Genomic DNA, 9543 nt, shown 5'->3' on the forward strand with positions numbered 1-9543 from the left:
GAGGGCGCCTGTTCGCGGCGCGGGGTGTGCCAGCCCTGTGCCCTCAGAGCAGGGATTCAGCGCGGGGTACAGGCAGCCTCCGCCCCCAGGCATCCAATAGCTGCTCACCACCAGGATGGACCAGCCTCGTTGCCCTCAGAGGCCCCTCCAGGTGAGTGCCCCCATCTGGTCAGGTTCTGAACGCCCCCTGGAGTCTAGGGTCGCCTGCAGGGCAGCTGGGTAGAAGCGTGGGGTCCAGGAGCATGGGGTCCAGGCGCCCAGGACGCATGGGCACCATTCCCCCTCCTCCAGAGCGGAGATCTCTAACCCGCCTTTCTGACCCTGTAGCTGAAGAGATGGGCTCTTATCCTTTTCTTTCGCAATCCCTAGCTCATGTGCTTGTCCTGGTGCAGAGCTGTCTTCCACCTTTCCAGGCAGAAAGCACCTTGAGTGTGGTGTAATTGCTGGGCTCGGTTTATAGTTCCTAGTAATAGTAATTGCCGAGTCGCCGCTTCTGTTTGGCTGTTTGCAGCGCTGGCTGCGTGTTTCTTTGCTTAACTGCAGTTGTTTCCACGTCGGGCCAGCTCAACTGGCTCCTGTTGCGCCCCGCGTTCCCACGCTCCTTGGGTCTGCGCCAGTCTTTGCACTTCAGCGGCGCCCCAGCTTTCCTCCCCTGCTTTGTGACTGCGTAACTGCCTCCCAGGCCATGAAGCAAACCGGCACCAGCGCCAACCCAGGACCCCGGTGAGGGTGGGTGGTCGGGAAGCGAAGGGAAGTCAAAGCATAGGAGAGCCAGGTGTCCTATCCTCGCTCCAGCTTCCTGGAGACTCACCTCGACACTGAGCTCCTTGCTGAGCATATGGTGCATGAAGACTAAACCACCCACTTTGTCCCCTTGTGGGAACTGATAATAGGAGGAGGTAACAGAGGCGTTTGGGGGAAACAAACTTGAGTGCAAAGTTGTGGGTTGCAGAAAAGTGCAAATGAGAATGGTCTGGTGCGCTCCTGGTTCACCGGGCAAGTTGCCCTGGCCTCGTGACCACTCAGAACGTGCTGCTGGACGCCTGAGGATCACCTAAAATGCATTTGGTTGCCAAGATCAAGTAGACATGGGCCTCAGGAGTGCTGAGCCTTGCGCCTTTGTACACACTTGGGTGGCGATCTTGAATCTTCATTCTTCTTCAGGCTCCTCTGTACACTTGAGTTCAGCTGCGCCCACGCATTCTGCTTCAGTCCCGTTCTGACACCACTTTACTTTCTCCAGGCTGGCAATCTCTGGAGAATGCCCATAGGGGCGGGCTGCAGTAGTAATGAGGGTTGCAAGACCACCGGAGTTGAGCAAGCTTTGAGGACACCAGGTCAGGGCACTGGAGAACGTGCCTGTTCTGAGGGTAAAGGAAGCGTCTGTCAGCACTGAAGTTAAACGTAATTGGCAATGCTAACCTAATAGAGAAAGTTCCTCCAAGCTGTGTGTTGGGAGGTGATCAACAAAAACATTTACACAAGTAAGGTGCTGAGCAGAGGACCCACCCTCTAGGATTTTATAATCTGCTGTCTTGCATCACCAGTTCTAAATGCACTCCTCTTACTGACCTTGACTGAGCTATTTTAACTTTGTAGAGAGGCAGGTTTTCCAAGAAGATAAAAATAAAATAAAACAAAACAGAAACAAAAAACACAACTCACAGAAGAATGGTAGTTCACAAGCAGCAGAAAGACACTCGGACTGGGGAATGGTGAGCTGGATTCCAGTCTCAGCTGCACCACTGAAGAGCTGTGTAACTTTGGCAAGTCACACAGCCTGTCTGGGTCTCTACCTCCACATCTGAAAACCAAGTTAAAAAAAGAAAATCATCAAACCCATTGTCGTCTAGTTGAATTTGCATAGAGATCCTATGTTGGTTTTGTGTGCCTTTGAGTCAGAACGGACCCATATCAGGTTTTCAGAGGCAGTGACACAGGAGGAGATTGCCCATCTTTCTCTTATGGGGCAGCTGGTGAATTTGAACCTCATGCCTCCCATCCTTCCCCTGACCTGACCTGGTGGATTCAAAATCATGTGACTTTGGGATTGCAGCACATTTTCTTACCACTAGGTCATCAGAGCTCCCTAGGTTTTTTTAACAGAAGACCACTGCTCTATTTTTCTCCTGCAAAGCAGATGGTGGATTTGAACCATTAACCTTTAAGTTAGCAGCCAAGCACTTGGTTACACCATCACTAGGCCTTCTTAACATCTCAAAAAAGAATCTTTAAATCAGGGTTCCACTCTGCATTAATTTGTCTTTAGAATCCCTGGGTAGCACAAGTGGTTTGCTAACAAGTTTGCTAACTTGTCTTAGGGTTAAGGGTTCAAACCCATGCAATGACAGCATGGAAGAAAGGCCAAGAGAACACTTTCCTTATTTATTACAGTGAAGAGAACCTATGTGGTGCTACTCCATATGGCATGAAGTAACTTTAAGGCTGAATCAGCTAGACAGCTGTGGGCTTAGTGGACTTCAGAGAGCCTTTAACATCTTCACTAGATCCTTGCAAACTTGTCGCAAATCATACTTAGTTCCATAAAATATTTGTGGGTTGTCTAAGATACTGGATCAGAACTGGGTGAATAGAATTTTACTTTCAATCTGTTTATTGACCTGGACAACTCTTTCAAGCATACGGTCTGTGAGCTGGCCTTAGCCTGTCTGATTTAGTCAATAGTTCAAATGCTTGGGAAGGTTCTCAAACAGAAAGTCTTGTTTGAATTCTGAGCATGGTTACATAATCGTAGAAAGACAAGGGTCTTTCTATGTCTTTGAAAAAGCTATGTCATAACCACCTTGTCATTTGGCGAAGACACTCCAAAATGATGTATAATGAGGATAGGGCTGAGCTTTTCTCACAAAGGCCCTTTAGGTTGTACTTGATACATTTATTTACCTGGGAATAACTCAGTTAATATTAATGTCTCAGAAAAACACTTTATCAGTTTGGTGATGAAATTGTCTTTAGAAGCAGCATGAAATGTGCTTTCTAAAATCTGACACTGCTTTTTAAATTTCATTTTAGGAAAGAAAAGAAAATGGATGATGTTTTTTTATATAATTCCTCACTAGGTACATTTTTCCAAAAACATAGTTTTAAGTAACTTTTAAAAAGTAAATAGCGGGGTGGGGGGGAGGGAGGAGGGGTTTGTGCGGGGAGAAGGGTGCAACAATGAATGAATGGAATTCCAAAATCTCTGTAGATGTTTATTGAAATGAAAAATAAACAACCTAAATTTAAAAAAAAAAAAGAAAAGGAAAAAAAAAGTAAATAGCAACTCAACTCACAAGAAATCTTATTTCCAAGACTGAGAGCGTCATCATTACCATAGCTGTCAATATGTATTCAACACTTACTGTGTGCCAACTATTATGTTAAGCATTGTATTTATATAATCACATGTAATTTTATCAATGCCTTTGAAAAGTGCCATTATTTCTTTCAGTTTTACAGATATGAGAATTAAGGCTTTTTACCTGAGATTCCATAGTTGGTAAGAGGTAGCTGGGCCAGCTAGATTTATTCACAGGGATCTTAGCAATGTGCAAGATAAGGAAAAAGGAAAGGCAAAAAGGGTCTTCTAAGTATGACACCTTATGAACTTCAGGGCATAGTTGTTGTTGTTGTTCTTATGCACCATCAAGCTGTCTGCAACTCAAAGCAATAGTTCTGAACCCTGCTCTATCCTGTGCCAACCTTATTATCTCTGACACTTCTACCCTCATTATCCCAGTAAAAGTCAACCATCTCATCCAGGGTCTTCCTTTCTTGTGCTGTCCCTCCATCCTTCCAAGTATAATGTCCTTCTCCAAGAACTGGTACCTCCTTGCAACATGGCCAAAGTATGTCAGACGAAGCTTCAGAATCCTTGCCTCCAAAGAGCAACCTGGTTTCATCCTCTCTAGGATAAACTGGTTTGTTCTCCTAGCAGTCCATGGTATATTTTATACTCTTTTCAAGCACCACAGCTCAAAGGCAAAATTCTGTCATCCCTAGTCATTGTCCAGCTTTCTGAGATATAGCACTTAATTGTGAAGACCATGGCTTGAATCAGGTGCACCTTAGTCTCCAGACTGACATCATTGCTCTTCAGTACTGTGGAGAGCTCCCTGACAGCAGACTTTCCCAAAGCAATTTGTAATTTATTTATTTATTTTTAATTAATTATTAATTAATTAATTAATTTAATACTGGTTTCTTTACACAGTTCATATACATCATTTTTCACACTGGATTTTTTTATTTCCTAGCTGCTGATACCAACAGTATTGATTGTGGAGCCTCGGTGGATAGAGATTATTAAAATTTTTGTGAGGGCTTAATTTTTTCTATCTACATTGTTTTGCTTAAGGATCCCTGGTGGTGCAAAGAGGTCAGAGCTAGGCTGCTAACCAATAGGCTAAGAGTTCAAACTCACCTTAGTGGAATGATAGAAATTTGCTGATTTGCTTCCATAAAGACTATGATCTAAAGAACACTGGGGAGCTGTTCTGTCTGTCATGCCAGGTGCCCGTTAGTCAGAATCAGCTCAGTACACAACCACAGCAACACATTGTCTTGCTTCGTAGAAGACTTTATATGCCTTGGGATTCAAAGACATTTTCTCTCTTTCATTTTAACTGTGTCGATTTGTAGAGGGATTGGGTAAACCATAATTTCACTAACCCCCTGTAAGTGAGCATTTGAATATTTCGAAATTCTCACAATCACGTATAGCACTACTTCTCTGTGTATTTCTGATCATTCTGAGGAATCAGTTTGGTTTGTTTTTTTTTCCATGCTGTGAAGTTTAATAGCATTTGGTCTGAAGTTTACAAAAGCAGGTTAAGAAAATATCACATCTTATTTCTTTTGTGAAAATGTTATGATAACCATTAAAAGTGACCTTTGTAAAGAATTTCTTAGGGTGCAGAAGGGCATACGAGACGTGACTACCTGGTGCAAACATGAGGGAAATGGTACCAGCAAGATTCAGTGTCAAGAGCCCCATCGCATATTCCCATGTATAAGGAATATTTCAAATCCGTGGTAGATTTTTATTACCAGAAAGATCTGGAGGCAAATCATACAGTACAGAGAAGGATGGATATGGCTTCTGACTGCCTGAGAAGAGTTTCTGCTTCACTTCGAAGTTCTCAAGGCCAAAGAGAGGAACAGGACTCCCAGCTTGTAGGAGTGGAACATCAGCTGGGCCTCATTTTTACTTCAGTGCACCCCAGGTGACGTTGGGGTCGCTTGTGACAAGGAACCAAGCAATCCTGCTGGAGTCTGGAGAGGGTATCATGTCTATCTTGATGTTTGGCATGGCCTTGCTGCAGACAGCCGCCTCAGCTGACCATTTGTGGAAAGAAGAACTCAGTCATGTCTGCTTTTCAGCCCTCTGAATGGTGTAGGGAAGGGAACCAACCCTCACTGCAAGTCCTTCTAAGCTTGTCCGCACCTTTTCCGCCAAAGGATAGATCAGATGAAGAGGGGCAGTGCTGCTCCCTAGAGCCCTGCTCCCCTTCCCCAGTGTCACCAGAGTCTCCATGGACTCAGAGCACAAGCATTTAGATTTGCTGGATGCTGGGAAACTGGCCGATCCCGGACCATGACTCTGCGTTAGGCAAAGGCAAGGCATGTTCTTTTAGGAGAAATCTGAAGTGCTCACAGTTATTTCTTTTATTTCCTTGAAAGTGTCCTGAGGTTGATCCAATAAGGTAAACATTTGTTTTTGAAAGATCCTGCTCCTGGATGGTATCTATCCACTCCTTGAGAGACAGAGCATTATAAGCCATCGAGCCACTGATGAGGTCGGCTCTAAAATGTGTTGTTGATTCTCCAGTTCCAGGAGTGCCATAGACACTTTGTGAGAACTAAGGTCTCAACCACATCCCTTGAGTTTTCTGATGCTGGTCTTCACAGATGAGGTTGGAGGTGTGGATGGCAACCCCGAGACCGTCTTCACAGAGCAGGAGCAGCATCTTCGTGTGGTGTGTTCTAAATGCAATATCCAACTTTGCCTGGCAGACGAACATGTTTGTGTAAGGGTTGGCCTCGGCATTTAAGTGAGCCTTGGCTGCTCCTTTATCTCCATGGACGAGCAGGATCGGTTTCTTCCTGGACCCTGGTGGGTACTATTTCATCAGCCAGTTCACATTGGTCACAGCAGTAGTTAAAGGGAGCTGAAGAAATAAGTGTCCCAAAGAGAAGAGATAAAATATCTTTGATGTCGCAGGGCTCTGGAGGTGTACTTTGATGTAATGCCTGAGATTATATTGAAGTAAAACTTGAAGGGAATCCCTCTGTCCTCCATGTCCCAGATATCCTGACCCTCCCCTGACATCTCGTACTCTTCTTTCTCTTCTTCCTTGAGGCTGACAAGAGGGTTGTGGATTCCAGACCTGTCTGTGGCATGGTCCTGTGGAGCCAGAGGCCCTTCATCTCCTTGACTCCCACTTTCCCAGCCTGTGTTGGCGGTGGCTTATCATCACAGCTGGAAAGGCACCAGCCCGGCTCCTCCTGGGAACCGCTTCTCTGCCTTTTGGGAGGGGAGATGGTAGACCCAACTCTGAGGGCCAGCCTAACTTCACTTCACGGGTGACATCTTCCTTCCTTGGACGGCTTGCTGGGCCTCAGAACAAGTGTAGGGTGGCTTGTCCCCTGGCCCCTGCCCAGCCTCGAGGAGGGAGGAGGTGGACAGCTTGTCCAGTCTGGGCTTTTCATCCTCACTTGCATCACTGCTGGATATCATCCACCTCCCATCATTGTCTTGCTGAGACATTACATGGTTTCTGAAACACCCAGGGCTTGCTTGCTGAATCAGTTCTTAAAGGTGGTATTGCTATTTGATATATTCTTTTACATTTGTTACCTACTTTTTTAAGTTGTCCTTCCAAAAAAGAAATAACATTCCTGATTCTGGGTTTACTTCTTCTTTTGATATGATTTTTTTTACCTTCAGTTAGTCATTTCATCTGAATAGGTGTTAGGTATAACATCCATCAGTGAGGCAGGTAGCTTTGGTGGCACAGTGAAGAGAAAGCTGTGCTGCCAAACCCCGAAGTTCAAACTCCTTCTCAGTTCACATCCATCAGTGGCTCCACAGGGGAAAAATGGCAGTCTCCTCCCATGTGATTTACAGCCTCTGCCAATCCACTGGAGGGTGAGCTATGAGTCAGTTTCAATTCCACAGCTATGACTTTGATTTTGGGGGACTTATTGGATTGATTAAATTGGAAGCAGGAGTGGGATCCACTTCCTAAACAACATGCCTCAGGAAATGCTATGAACTTTAATGAATGAGCATAATTATAGAAAGGGTCGCTATGAGTCATGCTCAACACCACGACAATCAATAACAACATTGGTTATTAAAATCTTTACTAACTGTCAGATTCAGAAAAACTGAAATGAGAGATTTAAGAAATATACATTTCAATATTTTCCTTTTTAAAAAAACCTACAAAACGACAAGATAGATTGATGCTGTTACTAGGGCAATGATGGTAGGTGTGTTAGAGTCAGTGATACTGGCTCAGGATAGAGCAGGCTTCATAGCTGTTGTATATAGGGTCATTATGAGTCACAGGCAACTCGAGAGCACATAACAACAACAGTAACGACAATGTCACATGCAGAGCTCTGGTAGCATAGTCCTTAAGGAGTTTTGCTGCTAGCACAAAGGTGGCACTTCAGGGGCGGTTTGAGTCCATCAGTAGCTTTGTGTGAGAAAGACAAGTTCCTCCCACCCTCTGCCATTTACAGGCTCTGGAAAACCCACTGGAGGGTCAGTGATAAGTGGGTTCCGAGCCATTGGCAGTGAATGAGTAAATATCACAGGAACTTCTGAAATGTAACATCTGGTTTTGGTCTCTTGGATTTCCAGGGGTAGATTTGCATATGAGATAGGGCTCAAAAATGTGAAACCTTAATGATTTTTTAAAAAACCAATCCATCCAAAATGTATTTCTCATTCATATGATTTGCCCAAAGCATATGAACAGAGGGTCCTGCTTCACACAATCACTCAGGAAAGTAAGACTGACAGGACTCTGTCATCTTGTGACTAATTGCATTCTTTAGAACATGTAGTGCTCATGGTCCCATGATAACAGCGGAAAGAGCAGTGGAGAGACAGCACCCTCTTACATGCTTTGGTCCAGTACTATTAATATACACCCTCTTTTTCTCCCCAATAGCGTATTGGTCAAAGCTAGTCACATGAACCTCTTCTCAGTGAATGAAGACTGAGAAATGCTAACTTCCTGTATGTCAGAAAGAGAAATGAGCACAGCAAATATGTGTAGCATTCTATCGGATGGCGCACAGTAAGGTGTAGGCGCTCTGCTTTTATTTTAGGAGGCCAATATGTTTCTGAAGCTACATTATGGAGTCATCTCACCACCTTCTCTTCCCCAATGACTAACAAAAGTGTTATGTGTCTGAATTCCCAGAGTTGTCCTTTTCAAAAGCCTATTATGGATTAAATTATTATGTCTAGTCGAGTTGACCATGGCTCACAGCAACACTATGAACAAGAGAGCGGAATCTTCCTGTTCTGCACCATTCTCATGAAAGCAGACATGCTTGAGCCCATTGTACAACCACAGTGCTAATCCATTTTATTTCACGTTTTCTTCTCTTTCTCCGAACCTCTGTCCTTCCCCTCATGATGCCTTTTTCCAAGGACTTGCCACTCCTGACAAAATGCCCAAAGTATGTGAGAACAAGTTTCACCATCCTTTCCTCTAAAGAGTGCTCTAGTTGAACTTCCTCCAAAACAGACTTGTTTATTCTTTTGGCAGTTCCTGAGATAGTCAATATTCCTTGCCAACACTACAATTCAAAGGCACTGATTCTTCTTAGGTCATTCTTATTGATTTTTCCAAATTTCAGCTGCATAGGAAGCCACTGAAAATATCATGACTTGTATCAAGGTCATCTTAGTCTTTAATCTGGTGTGGTTGCTCTTTGGAATTTTGGAAATGTCCTTGATAGCAACTTTTCCCAAGGTATGGATTGAATTGTTGTGCCCTCAAGTTGTAAACAATTTGTGGCTGACCCCTCTACAGGTTTTTTGGAAGCTGTAAATCACACAGGAGGGGATTGCCCATCTTCCTCCTGCAGAGAACCTGGGGGACTTGAACCAAGTGCCTTTGGCTGACAGTGCAACTCCTTACCTCTAGGACACTAGAGTGTGACCTCCTCCCGCAAATGTGTGTTGTAAATCCTCACCTATAAGCCTATGTTTATAATGCCGTTTGAGAATGGGTTGTCTCTGCTATGTGAATGAGGCAAGATTAGTGTAAAGTATAATTTGAGCTAATCCCTTTTGAAATTTGTAAAGGGGATTAAACAAGGGAGCTGGGGAGAGATGGGGTAAGACTGATGCCAAGCTATGCTGAGATCTCTAAGGAACCAGGGAACAAGCTGAAGAGACATGAACCTTCCCCCGGATCCAAAGGAGAAAGAAACCCTTTCCCTAGAGTAGGTGCCCGGAACTTAGATTTCTGGACTCCCGAACTGAGAGAAAATAAGTCTGTGAAAGGCACT

At 44.3% G+C, this 9543-nt stretch overlaps 1 pseudogene; it reads right to left on the reverse strand.

Annotated features, from left to right (window-relative positions):
* Positions 1-1150: 1150 nt before the first annotated feature.
* On the reverse strand, positions 1151-6772 carry LOC102872985 (annotated as a pseudogene).
* Between the last annotated feature and the right edge of the window lie 2771 nt (positions 6773-9543).

Source organism: Elephantulus edwardii, unplaced genomic scaffold, assembly GCF_000299155.1.
Source record: "Elephantulus edwardii isolate Elephantulus edwardi_28Jun2011 unplaced genomic scaffold, EleEdw1.0 scaffold00082, whole genome shotgun sequence".
Taxonomy (NCBI): domain Eukaryota; kingdom Metazoa; phylum Chordata; class Mammalia; order Macroscelidea; family Macroscelididae; genus Elephantulus; species Elephantulus edwardii.